Source organism: Pseudopodoces humilis, chromosome 5, assembly GCF_049639895.1.
Source record: "Pseudopodoces humilis isolate 2021_Gansu_Grassland_sample_001 chromosome 5, ASM4963989v1, whole genome shotgun sequence".
Classification (NCBI taxonomy): domain Eukaryota; kingdom Metazoa; phylum Chordata; class Aves; order Passeriformes; family Paridae; genus Pseudopodoces; species Pseudopodoces humilis.
In genome coordinates, this window is record NC_142204.1 from 44,626,827 (window position 1) to 44,640,249 (window position 13,423).

A 13,423-nucleotide genomic window follows, 5' to 3' on the forward strand; every position below is an offset into this window, starting at 1 on the left:
ACTGTAGCAAACTTCCCAGGCTACCCATATGGTTATGCAGAAACTAGGAGTTTATAGCTTAATTAGAGGCACTTGTAAGTGAGGATCAGATAAACAGATATACAACTTAAAAGAGGGCATTGGCCATAAATTCTTTCATTCCAGATTCAGATCTGCTAATATATGACTTCAAACACCTTTGACATGGTTATTTAAAAGCTAAGCAACCTTATTTCCTATGTCTTTGGAACATGAACTGGGAAGAAGTAAATGACAAAAATCATGCAGTGCTGCCAGCAGAGCCTAAACATATTTAGATCTTTGTGATAAGTGATACAGAAATGCTTGAATAGGTGGCAGGAAGAACACAAGACAGGGGACAAACAGGTCTAAGGCAGAAGATGGCTCCTTTGCCACCCTTTTCTTCTCATTCCCTTTACAATTAATTTTACAACATTATTATATAATGATATTATAGTATATATTTTACAATATCTTTAATTTTTTTCAGACACCTGCTTCATCTTCTGTGTTTTTTCTTAAATTAGAGGAGAAATACAAACTCAGTCTGATGGAAAGAGTGAGAGAGGCTGGCTTTTTTGAGGTTTCCCATGTCTGTACAAGCATCTATTCTTCTTTTCTGAAAACTTCAATGATGAAATGTGAAAATATTTCTTTTCAGACCTAGTTAATATTTAAAAGGAATTGAAAAACTAGCATTTAAAAAATTGAAGAATTAAGATTTAAAAGAGCACCCAGGGTTTGAGTTGCAGTTGAAACTTCTAAGGTGATAAGTAGTTTTAACACTCCTGACTTTAGCAAAGCTGTAGCCTATGGTTGTAGTCTGAAGTTGTTTCCTGTGAGTTTAAGTTTTTATTTTTTCAGATGGAGAAAGATGATTTTGACCAGATTGGAATACAGATAAACTTATTCTGCTAACAGAGGAAAACCAAATGTGCTTCAAAATACTAAGAGAAAATTCTCGTTTCCATTTCCTCATGTAATTCCTTGTTTAGAGAATCAAGAGAGACACTGCCAGAGACACAGTTTTATATAAAACAGCTTTTGAGGCTCCGAGCACACTTGTTTCGCCAGGTGGGGAGAGTTTGTGACTGCCTAGAAATCACTCTGGCAAAATTATTCTCACCTTCCAATTTGCACCTATAGAAGAAATAGAACATGGAGCTAAATGCCACGTTATTCATCCTTTGGTGTTTCCATCGTGGGTTTAAACACTGGCACTAGAGAACCAGGAGCTCAATCCACGGTGCTTGAAAAGTGTTAGGTGCAACAGGAACAAGGGCTGCAGACTCCAGCAGCTTAACAGATACCAGAAGTGCCGCTGACGACAAAAGGAAAGGGATTTATACGTGTGCCTGGCTACTTCAGTGTCCCTTTAATGCCGATCGCCCTCGTTTTGCCGTCTCTTTAGTGTGGAGACCGGGCTGCTTTCCTTGGGGCGCGCCCACCCCCGGCAGCTCCCTCGGGTGGCTGCGGGCTCCGCACCGCCCTCTCTCCAGCAGCGCCCGGGTGCCAGCACGGCTGTGCTCAGCCCACCGGGAACAGCGTGGGCCGCAAACCCAGCCGCGACCGGCTCCATCGCACCCCTCTGCACACATCAGCGCGAGAAGTTTTTAGTTAACTTTCCCCGTCCCGCTCCCTCGGTGAAAGCTGTCGGCTTCAGAGTTCCGTCTGGCCGAGGCAAAGGGAGCGTCAAACGCTCCGGGCCCGCTCCCCGGCCTCCCCAAGCGGGGTCACGCCGCTCTCCCCTCAAGCTCTCCCGCACCCCCGAGCTCCTCCCGGCCGCCCCCCGCGCCCCGCCGCCGGGCCCCGCCCCCCGCCCCCCCCCCCCCGGCCCCCGGCGCCGCCCGGCCGCCCCGGCCGCACGGCGATTGGCGGGCGCGGCGGGCGGCAGCCAATGGGCGCGGCGGAGCGCGGCCGGCGCCGTCCCGGGCGCGGGGCGGCCGAGCCCCATTAGGGCGGGGAGCGCTCCGGGGCTCGGGCAGTCGCGGCGGGGCGGCCGAGGAGGCTCCGGGCGGTCCCTCCGCGGCGCTGCCGGAGATGCGCGTCTCCCGCCGGCGCTGACTCCGTGGGACAGAGCCGGGTATCCGCCTCCCCCGTCGCCTGTGTGACGGACCACACCGCCTCCCGGGAATACGTCGCCGTGGTCCGGCCGCGCTGCGGGGAGGGTAAGTGGAGGCTCCCCGGGGTGACGACTGACGGGCAGCCTGCCGCGGCGCGGCGCAACGCCCGGCGGGTTTGGCGGAGCGCTGACCGCAGCCGGCACCGTGCCGCTGGCGGCGGAGCGCTTCCCGCGGTGCGCCGGGGGTCCTGCGCCCTGCCCGGGGCTTGCGTCGCCAGGGCGCGCCGCTGAGGAGCCGCCCGAGCCCGGAGCCGGCGCTCGTCACCGCCGCTGGCGCTACGCCGTCCTGTGCCGAGTTGTCGGACGGGGCTGCGGGCTTGAGAGAGAGGGGAAGGCGGTGCGGAGCGCAGGGCGTCCCGCCGGGCCCCGCGGCCGCTGTCGGGGGAAGGTGTCGCGGCGCCGCCGCCGTGCCGGCTCGGTGCGCCCGGCGGAACGAGCGGCGCGCCGCAGTCGCCGGCCTGAGTGAAGGTCCAGATGCGGGAGCTCAGCTGTTGCCTGTCAGTGCGTGACAACCGGCCCTTTGCAGGCTTTCTCCTCCCTCTGCCTTAGCCTGAGCGAAGCGTCCGCCTCTGGGCGCCCTCCTGCCCCGAGCGGGGACCCCGGCGGGGTGGGAACCCCGGTCTGCCGTCCCGGCGGCATCTTCCGTGCTGTCCGCTTTAACTTGGGGGTAATCCCCACGCCCAGCCCTGCAGCCACGGACCTCCCTGAAGTATGTGTGTGTGCTTCCCTTTTTTAACCAAGAGAGCTCTGGAAGGGCGATGGACCGTCCGCTAGTCCCTTCTCCCAGAATATTGATGCCCACCGCGGGATTTCAAACTCCACCATTTATCAATCGGCCGGGCTGGGCTGAGTCCAGACGCCTTCGCTGTGGTCCGAGCCCGGGGCGGCGGGGTCTGGCCTTTGACAGGAATCTCTCACCGTAGCCCAGCGGGGGTGGCCCAGGAAGGCAAAAAAAGCACTCTCCAGTACCAGTGTTCTAAATGCTATCAGCTGGAGGGCGAGGAAACGCAGCGGGGGGTGTTTTACAAGCTCGCTGAGAAATGTTTATACAGAGAAATTTAATGGTTAACAATGCATATTCCCAACACGCTGAAACATAAAAAATGGCATAAATAGATTACTAGCGTTATTGTGGCGAAATTCCCTGTGATCATTGTTTAGCTGGTAACTGAGGTCCTACATGTTTTGCACGGCAAACTCTGGAGTAAGTACTGAGATTTTTCTAGTAGGATGGGGTTTTCTCCCCTTCAGCTGTAGTTCTTACTATTTCTAGGGGGAATTAAAGTAATTTGTACTATTTGTTTGTAGGACTGGTATGTCACAGTGGCCAGGTTTTCATCCCATGGTGTGAGTAGATCAGAATGAGTTTGGATAGGGAGTGGAAAGGGAAGGAGATGGAGAGAGCCGTTACTCTGATGCAGTGACAGATCCTTTCATTTCTCCCTGCAGTGCCCCGGATGAGCCGGGCTGGTGCAGTTCTGCCAACAGCACTGTTAATTGTGTCCTGTAAATCAAGGTCCACGGAGCTGCTCTCTTTCTGTACAACAAAAGGTTTTGTAATGAGTAAGCCCAGATCAGTCATATAAAAATTTTAACATCAACTGGGCAAGGTGTGTGTAAGGACCTTACAGGGTTAATAGCTAAACTATTAAGATTGGAGTCAGATGTGGGTAAAAGCAACAGGAGAGTCTGGTTTTTCCTAATATCCTGTAGTATGATAACTCTGAAAAAGGTAATTGTTTAAAAAAAAAAAATCTGTTTCGATTTAAGATTTATTAAGCAAGGAGAAACTTATGTAAACATGAGAATCCCTTTCTTGTTTGGAAAGGCAAGAAATAGCTAGAAATCTCATCTGAACTTAAAGGCTACAAACTATGTGTGGATTTTCATACATATGTGCAAGAATGTTATTAATCTCATTTTCAGCTAGCTTATTCTGTGTCTTAGGGGACTGGGGTGTTTAGCCCAGGCCTTTGGCAAAATGGCTTCTGTGCTTTTAGGTTGGTTTTTTTTCCCCCTAGCAAATGAGTTATTCCTAGCATTTAATGAGACTTTAAAATACAGGAGCAAGAGATAGCAAGTGCCTTCCAAAGAAGGAGAAATAGAGGGGGTGAGAGGGGGAGTCAAATTTTACTTACATATGTTATAAGTTGGGAATGTAAATTTGTATGTAAGGAGAAGATCTGAAGAATGACTTGGCGCACTAATGACCTGGCTTTTTGGAACTTCAAGAGTTTGGTCTGTCTCCCCCTATGGTTATAATAAGAGATTAAATGCATTTGGCATATTTAATTAATTAGCATATGAAAATAAGATGACTTCTACTTTGTCATTGTTTTCCTGTGAAACTTTTCTATGCTAATGAATGTCTACATTTACAGAGTAATTTAAATGTCTTTGCTCCATATTATGCTTTTGCAGAGTGGTTTGACCCTTCCTAATGCTGAAAGCCTTTGTATCGTGGCCTGAAAGTCCTTCCTCTTTGTCGTATGAATCTTGTGTAATAAATACATTGTCAATTACTGCTATACACAGCTTCTAACAGAGCAGACTGAAAGTTGCTCTTAAATTCAAAGCCTCTATTTGCTTGGGTGCTATGCCTTATGCATTCCAGAGTTAATTGGATGTGTAGTGATGAATTTAATTTAAAACAAACAAACTAGCTGTGTTGTGTTTCTGTTTTCTGTGACTGCTTTATCCTAAAGTAAAGAGATCCCTAGTGCTGGAGTATAAAAGCATGCTCTGAAACATTACTTTTTATTTTTTTAACAGTTGAGAAATATTGTTTGTATTTCTGGGAAAACTGTTGCATGATACAATATTGCACAAAGAATGCTGGATTGAGATGGGTCCCTAACGACCAAGTGGCTTATATCAATATTCAGTTTACCCCCCTTGTATTAAGGCTTAAGCTTCAGTTTGGCCAGCACTGGTTTTTGCTTATGCTGTTTAAACAGAAGTAAACTTGAGGTTAGCTCTAACCATTAGTATATGCTTGGTGTAAATCATGCAAGCTTGGGTCCTGCTCCTGGAAATGTTTACAGAAATGAGTAACTTTTACTTGTGTGCTTAAATTGTTTGGATTAGGAGTTGTATAATGGGAAGAACCAGCTTGGAAGGATACAGCACAGCTATTGCTCATCTTTTCCTCCTCCCACCTTATGGCTGAAGAATGATGGGAAGAAACATGTTTTGCAAGTAATAGCACACTGAAGTCGTGGCATTTCTGGCAGAAATTCCCAGATAGACTATCAAATCAGTTTGCCAAAATTACATACTTTTTTCAGAAACAGCTCTTTAGCTGCTGGTTCATTGACAAAGGATATTTCCAGCTACTGAAGAAAATTTCACAGGTGGTCTGCTACAGCTCTTCTTTTTTGTATTTTACTTATTTATAATATTCACAAAATACATTATATATTTTTAGCAGAACTAAAAGAACATTTGACTTCTCAGCAGAAACTGACAATACTCCTCAAGCATGTTCCTGTGCAAAGAGGTTTTTTTAAATGTACAAAATGAGTGAAGTGCTCATATACAAGAGGTAAGAGCCAACACAAACATTTTTAGTATTTTTAAAACGTCTGTAAATGACAGCATTTTGCTAGTTTACCTTTTCTTGGAACACTGCCTGGAAGGCTTCTTAAAAGTCCTTACATATAGCCATAAGGTTGGTGAGCTGCTTTTCAAGATCTTTATGAACCTATCAAGCCCAATGTTTTGCTAGCTAGTAAACCTGGGGTACACAGTCTTTCAGGTAGGCCTTTCCATTCCAGTAGATTACACATCAACAAATGCTGGAACTGTGTTATTTCAGTTGTTCTGTACCAAAGTCATGTACTCCTGTCTAAGGTCTGTGTTTGAGATGCTGATTTACAGCACCTGATAGCTCTTGCTGTTCTGTATTGTGTGCTTCCCTCCTTCATTTTCTCTCTTCCCCTCTGTCCCCTCCTTAAGGTGTAAGAGTACTCTGGAGTGTTCTTGTTGGTTTGTATCTACAACAGATATAACAAATTTTATTCAGTTGCCCCCCATTTATCTAAGGACTGATCCCACAGTTTGCAATTACCATCTTTGACTTCAGTCAGAATATTTTTTTAAATGTTTCTGGTTTCACACAGTATTAGCTTTGTGGAGTGGTTGCATGCCAGAAAAGCATTTTCAACTGCCACCCAAATACTGAAATATAATTGTTTGCTTTTATTTAAAATAATTTTGTTTTCTGTGATGTTTTTGTAACCACCTTTTTGAGCTTGTTGCCTTCTAATCTTGCATCAAGTAATCTAAGACTTAATATTACATGATTCCAGAATTAGGCTTCTCTGTCGGCAGCATGCCAAATCCTGTCTAATGTCTGTGTTAATGTGGTGTATATGAAAACTGACTTCTCTGTGGATTGGAGCACTGATTTGTATAATTGCAACCAGCATGATTAAAAATCTGCATGTCAGTATCATGATGCTTATAATAAAACTTGGAGGGTTTTTTTTAAGCAGGGTGATGTTAGTCCCTTAAATTTTCTTTGAGAGTCTTCATTGTCCAAACATCTTCATTTCTGAATGCGTTTGCATGTTTAAAAAAGAAAATAAGAACATGTATGGAGTTACAAATATAATAATTGGATCGTGCTGCATGGTACGACTGCACCCTCTTGTTCTGTAGGAAAGCTGCATCTTCCCTCACTAGTCTTAAAAAGACTTGTCTCTGAATCTTTAAGCATATCTAAATAAATTCTTCTATGCCATTCCTCAAAGCTCACATTCCTTGTGCTATTCCTGTGATCCCTGCTGGAGCCGTGCACGCCACCTCTGGCACAGGCGCTGTGATTGTTCAGCTTTGCCCGTTTTGCTGTCCCCTGATCCCGTCGTTAGCAGAGCAGTCCTGTGACAGTGGTAGTGCTGGCTCAGCAGCAGCTCTGCCCAGCCACTCTTGCTCAACCCGTTGAGCACTTGGGCTTGTTGGACAGACACTGCCCTCACCCATGGCCCATTTCAGTTACAACAGAGACGCACAATAACCACGGCACAAATTGAAAGCCACCTTGTGCTTTCAGGTGTGGATCAACTTGTCTAACAGCAGCAAAACCTGACTTGTTTTCAAGTAGGTTAAAAATTAGCGCATGATTAGTGAAGATTATTTTTTAAGGATCTCTTTTTGTAATCAAGCGTTAATCACCCAGAAGTTCAGAAGTGTTTATGTAAAGAAATTGCATGTGTTTGTGTGCATACTTTAGGATTAATACATTTTTACTTTCTTTCAGACTCTTTGCAGGAATTGGTATTTTCATATAAAAATAAAAGCTTCACATGCTGAGATGACTATTCAAAGTATGAATATTTATATACTTTAAAATTAATTTTATGGAGGCGCTAAAGAAATGTCTGAACCTTGCATATTTGCATCTCTATATACAGACTGCTAAATAAATTATGCTAGGTCTAGAACCTCACTGGTGAATTGCAGATGTCTTTTGTAAAAGTATACATATGGCTTTCTGAGAGCTTTGAACTGTTTCCTCGTGTTTTGCTCATCAGAAAGATGGTATGGATAACTTCATTCTGAGAGGGCATTTTTCCAGTCTTGTTTGCAGAGCATAGTGGATCTGTGTGGTAAATATTGAATTTTTATTTGTCCTCTGGCTGAAATGAGCTCATTCTGTGCATATGGAATATGAGAAAAATATATACAAAGGATATGTTTATATTTAATAAAATAAATAGTATAAAGCAAGTGCAAAGAAACTTACAAGCCTAAACAGCTTGGCAGGCCAATAGCCAGCGAATGTCTTAGAGTACTGCCAAACATGTAGAAAGCAGACCAGGCTCTCATCTGTTATGAGGTACCAAAAAACTTCCAGCCTCATGAGGATGTTGTTTACCCAGGATGCAGCTTTCTTCTGTTTGCTCAGCAGCTTGGTGTAGGTCTGGATTTCAGCAGGTGTCTTCTAGGAGGCACCACTACTATTCAGGAGAAATGTGACTGCCTGGAAGAACAAGTTGTGTTACAGCAGCTCTCCACAGACAGATCCCAGGGTGCTGAGTCCCCTTTTTACAGGGTGCTGGCCTCTCCTTGGGAGGCTCTAGGGAAGGAAGCAGTGTACCAAAGACTGGAGACAACATCTGCAGGGTAAGAGGGAGGCCTATAAATTGCTGTTGTGCTCGACCATGAGCTGCCAAAAAGCTGTAGAAGCGCTCTCAGCAAAGGATGATGCAGAGTAGATTACTGAGCTCAGTGATATCTTTAGCTGCTTGTGAATCCAGTAAATGTCAAGCTTTACACCCAACCTTTCATACAGCCCATCTGCTTGGGCAGTATTTGCAGGGTGGTGTGAAGCTGAAGTTCAGTGGTCCAGGTTAATACCCCATTTTGTTCTCAATATATGATTTTCCAGTCATATAAAAGTGTTGTTTTCATGCAAGAGCAGCTTGCATGTTTTTAGAGTAGCTGTTAATACACTGAAATTGAACAATGCATATCTGTATTTGATTGAACTGAAGTGACCATAGTGGCAAACAGGCACCTGTTTCATTGCTGCAGATTTATTGCTTTTCAGATTTCTTTGCAAAATGTCCCCCTACACTTGGAGCTCTATTGTCTAGTTCTCAATCTGCCACCTTTTAGGCTGTAATTTTGAAAGATTGCTTTTTTTAATGTCTCCCTGTCTGTCTTGTATTGTGCTGTGACTGTTCATAAACATTTCTGACCTATCAGGGGGATGTATTATTAGCCTGGAGCTGATGCAGTCAAGAGGTACTGGTATTATATTGGCTCTTTCACAAAGGTATACTTAGTGGCTTTATTCTAGGAACTGGGGTGGTATCAGGCTCCTGTTCATTTAAGGCTTTTTTTTTTTTGTTAGGTATTTTTTGTGCTTTTTTTGTTTGTTTGCGTTTTTGGGGTTTGGTTTTTTGTTTGTTTTGGGTTGTTTTTTGTTTTTTTTTTTTACTCACATGCATAAGTCAGTGTTTAACATCTAAATGGTAAGTCCAAAACAAAGTTGGATGTTCCAGGATGTATATCTGTTCTTGGGCCTCTTTCTACCTTCTGAGGGCTTCTGGAAGGAGACTTATGCTTTGAAAGGATATGCATCATGAAGATATCAGCAGGTACACCTTCAATTATGCAACATTTTTTTCTGCAGGTAGAAGTCATCCTCCTTTGTGCAATTCTCTGCATGTGCCATCATCCTGCTTTGTTGCATACTAAATCAGCTGATATCTAATGCAATTTTGAGTAGATAATCTAGACTTTTTTTTAAAAGGAAACTGTTGGCACATTGTCCTGCTGCAGTGCAGGGGGGGTTGACTTAAACTCTGCTGTGTGAGCTGCGACAGGGGTTGTGTACCTGAGTGAAAGAGGGGAAAAAGCATTTCCAAAAAATTACAGTAATAGTCTGTCAGTGTTGGACTCTGAATAAATATTAATTACTTCAATCTTGCATTTCTGTGGTATATAAAACAGTGAATTAAGTCTGTTTTCCCTCTGGAAAATACTCAAGCTGTTTCCCTTACACTGTGACGTAGTTGTGCAGGCATACCTCAAGAGGAGATACAGAGATATATTTTCAAACTTTTTTGTTTTAAGTGAGCTTCCCAAATCAGCCCAATTAGTACAGAACAGTACAAGGAGTATGATTGTGTGCAGTGGTGTGGTGGAAGAGGGGCTTCCTAACCACATGCTGGTACCAAGAAAAAAGAAAAGCCTAAAAGAACATACACTATAAAGATGTAGCTTCTGTTCTGCTATACCTCCAAACCATGAAGTGATTTTGTCACCTATGTCGCATATAGGACTTTGTGTGACTTGAATTCCAGTCTCAAGTGTTACTCTTTCTAACCATTGTTACTCTTTCTAACCATTGTAGTATTAGTTGTCCAGATGGTCCTGAAGTGTTTTGAAGATCATCTGCTTGGACTTGGGTGGAAATGATTATTAGGCACTGTTTCTGGTGATGCAAATAGATTTCCACTTTCTAGGAATGGGAAGTCTGCGTCTTCCACAAACAAAATGGCAAGCTCCTCATTTTATGGAATAACTGCAGGAAAATATAAATCAATGAAGTCTGAAAAAAATGCAATAGTTATCTCTAAACTTTATTTGGTTTTTTAGAAGCCTGTTTACTGACTGGGCTTCTGACTTGCTAATATCTGTCTGAAGCCTTAAAAAAGAAAAACCCCCAAACCCCTGGGTAAGCTGCAAGTTCTCTTCTTCCCCACCCCCAGCTAGAGCCTCCTTGCCTGCCTTTGCTTGTGTACTCTGTAGGTTTCACAGTTCATATACTTGTGTTTTTTTTTAAATCTCCCCCTGCACTCTGGTGGGAAGCATGTCTGCTGTTTCCTTTCAGGCGCACAAGGCTTGATTCTCCTCTCACAATGGCATAAATTGTGAAGAACTCCACTTGAAATCAATGGAAGTAAAGACATGTAAAATGGGGTGAGAGAAGAGCCCAGCCTCTGGTTTCTATTTTTAATGTTCAATGTGCCACTGTGAGTTTAGTTTGTAGCTATCAGTTACTATGCTTGTTACTTTTTGTACCTAATGTTTCATTTTCATATATAATACATCATAGCTAGTACCACTAATCAGGATGCATATGTATTTAATTTAATATCTTGGTACTATTACACCAATTTTGGTACATAATAAGTAATATGTATGGTAAAGTACTTGCCGTACTAGAGTCACTAGATCCTGCAAAAAGTCTGGGGTATAGCTGTATTCCTGTGCAGGCCTCAAAGGAAAGAAGGCTGGATTGGCTCTATCTCTACAATTTAAACTTCCTTTGCGGTTTTCTCTTGCTTCAGTAGTTCTAATCTGTGAATCTTTTTCCTCATTATCCAGGTGCCAAATACTAATTCAATATAAACAATACTTTCTCATTAACTGTTGTTTTTTTCTGTGCTTATGAAGTGTTCATCTCCATTCTTACATTTTTTTTAAATGCTTAAGAAATTTCGTAACTTCAAATTTTCTCTGAACAGTGAAGTACTTTGCAAGAAACCTAGAATATCCACACACGGGTTTTTTCTATTGCCTAAGTTTTGGTGGTTGTTCAATGTTTGTTTATTTTTTGGCAATGGATTATGGTCCTTAATTACCATCAGTAGTCAAATAACTGAATGAGATTATACAGCAGTGCTGTAAAAACTGTTCATGGTAGCTGTGATCTGTATATGTGTGGATATCTTTGAGAACAGTCACCTCATTCATTAACCAGTGCAACAGACTCCAACTTTACCTCTATTTAGTTTTTGAAATTAATGCAACCTTCTCTACCTAACTGAAACATTGCTTTGACTGCCTCTTTCTATAGTTTAAAAAATGCCCATTAAATAGTTGGCTCTTGTAATGTATTCAGACTTGGAGCAAATTTATTGGCGTTTTTGAATTTTTGTTTTCTGCATGAATAGCAAATCACAGGTGTCCACAAGAGAACCTCTTTAAATATGGAATAGACTTAATATATCCCTTAAATTGTATCTCAAATTTTATTATGATGAGGGTAAAAACCCTGTGGTATTTACCTGTTTAGTCACTGAGCTTTCCTCTTCCGTTTTAGTCCAGCAGCCCCCTCAAAAGCCAAGAGGTTGTCTGGCTAGTTATGTGGTGGCCTTATGGATCAGGGACAGCAGATGTCACAGAAGTTTGCTGTGCTGCGCAGAGTGGGAATGATGCAGATCTCAACATTCAGCATGGCTTCCAGCTGATGTGGAACTGGCTTCTGACCCCTCAACTACAGTTATTAATTCCAGTAGTGAATTCTTCCTTGTCCCTGATAGGTTTTGCATGACTTACCACAGGGAAAATGGTTTATCACAGTAAGTTCATTGTGACTTTTTTGAAGTACAGGTGTCAGACAGTGAGGTGGCATGGTGGAGACTGAGAAATGGTGTTAAACTGCTGCTGTGAACTGCTGTGGTTGTGAGCAGTGGTGCTTGTCTACAACTGATGTGAGGAGTGGTGGGGGGCAGAGAAAGGTGTTTGGTAGGGATGTGTGTGCTTGTCAATTCAATATGCTTTTCCTAGCTGGAAGTGGATACTTCTCCACTTTGTTAGTTAGATCCATCTTTGTGGAGTAGAGAACTGACAGCCTTCCAAGTGCAGAGATGTGCAGGTGATCTTCCTGGTGGCAGGCTTTACTCATATTTATTCTTATCTATACCATTTTGGGGGTATTTTTAAGCTCTTTTGAAAGTTACAATTGTGGAGGCTGCAATGCATGTCTGGAACAGAAACTAATTTTGGTGGTATTTTTGAAGCCTAAGGTCTGGTGTGCAAAAATAATTTTTGGGTATAAGGGAAGCAAAAGGTGATGTGGTTAGAATATGAGACTCTGTAGGGAAATTAGTCTTTAATACAGATTGGTATATACAGCAAGCTTGCAGAAAAACTGAAATCTTATGAAGCACCTTATCAGGTTTATGGATAAAGTGGCTTCTGTTGGAAAAGATATCGGAATAGAAGAGCATGTTTCTGGCCCTGTCATTAGTTGTAGTAGTCAACAACAAATCGAAGATAATAGTGTATATAATCAAGTGATTCTGAAGAAACTTAAGACTTTCTACCTGTTGTGGAACTGCTAAGACTTGACCTCAGGAAATGGAGATGGTTTTGGGGATCCAGAGCTTGAATCTGTTCATAGATACTTTTGAAGAGTTGTCACCAAAGAATACAGAGCTGATGGTGCAATTGCTTCTGCAACACAGAAATCTGTTCTGGAAGCAGCAGTATGCCCAGGGTAAATATTAGAAAGCAGTCCTTCTTGTAAATAATTCCAGAGCCATTTGCTTGCAGTCTTAATTTCTATGTAAGTATGCTAAAAACTGACTGCTGTATAGTTCACTACCTATTCCAGCCATCTTTAAAAGCTATATTTTTTTTCAGAGCAGCTTTCTGACAAGAGGCCTCAGATGGATGCTTGGTACCCATGTCTTCTGTGTCAGAAAGCAAAAATGTATGGGATCAGAAGTCTGAGTAGATGAATCCTTCAGTTCAGTTACAGGTCCATTTCATGGTAAACACTATAAGAAAGTGTTTAAAGCTCTTTTAGCATATTCATGTGTTAAGGACAAAAGTGTGTGTGGTGGGGAAGTAAAGCAATAGTTTAAATAATGCCAGCAAGCTCTAAGTTTTTATCTGTGTCCTGTTTAAGGAAAGTAAAAATTACTAAAAATTGGTATGCTGTGGAAGGGTGCATAGAAAATACATATTTCTTGACATCCTTCCAAAAGTACTATTTAAAGACAGTTTTATAACATTGGTGTCTTAGCAGCATTCTGTTAGCCTCCATTTTCCTTCCCC

The 13,423-nt window shown here is 42.9% G+C and overlaps 1 protein-coding gene across 1 annotated transcript in view; it reads left to right on the forward strand.

Annotated features, from left to right (window-relative positions):
* Positions 1–2,003: 2,003 nt before the first annotated feature.
* The window catches only part of PRICKLE1 (prickle planar cell polarity protein 1), a 65,401-nt gene continuing 53,981 nt past the window's right edge, over positions 2,004–13,423 (forward strand). Inside the window, exon 1 of the mRNA XM_005519289.3 lies at positions 2,004–2,168. The gene's annotated coding sequence lies outside the window, so the exon portion shown is untranslated. The remainder of the gene's footprint in view (positions 2,169–13,423) is intronic.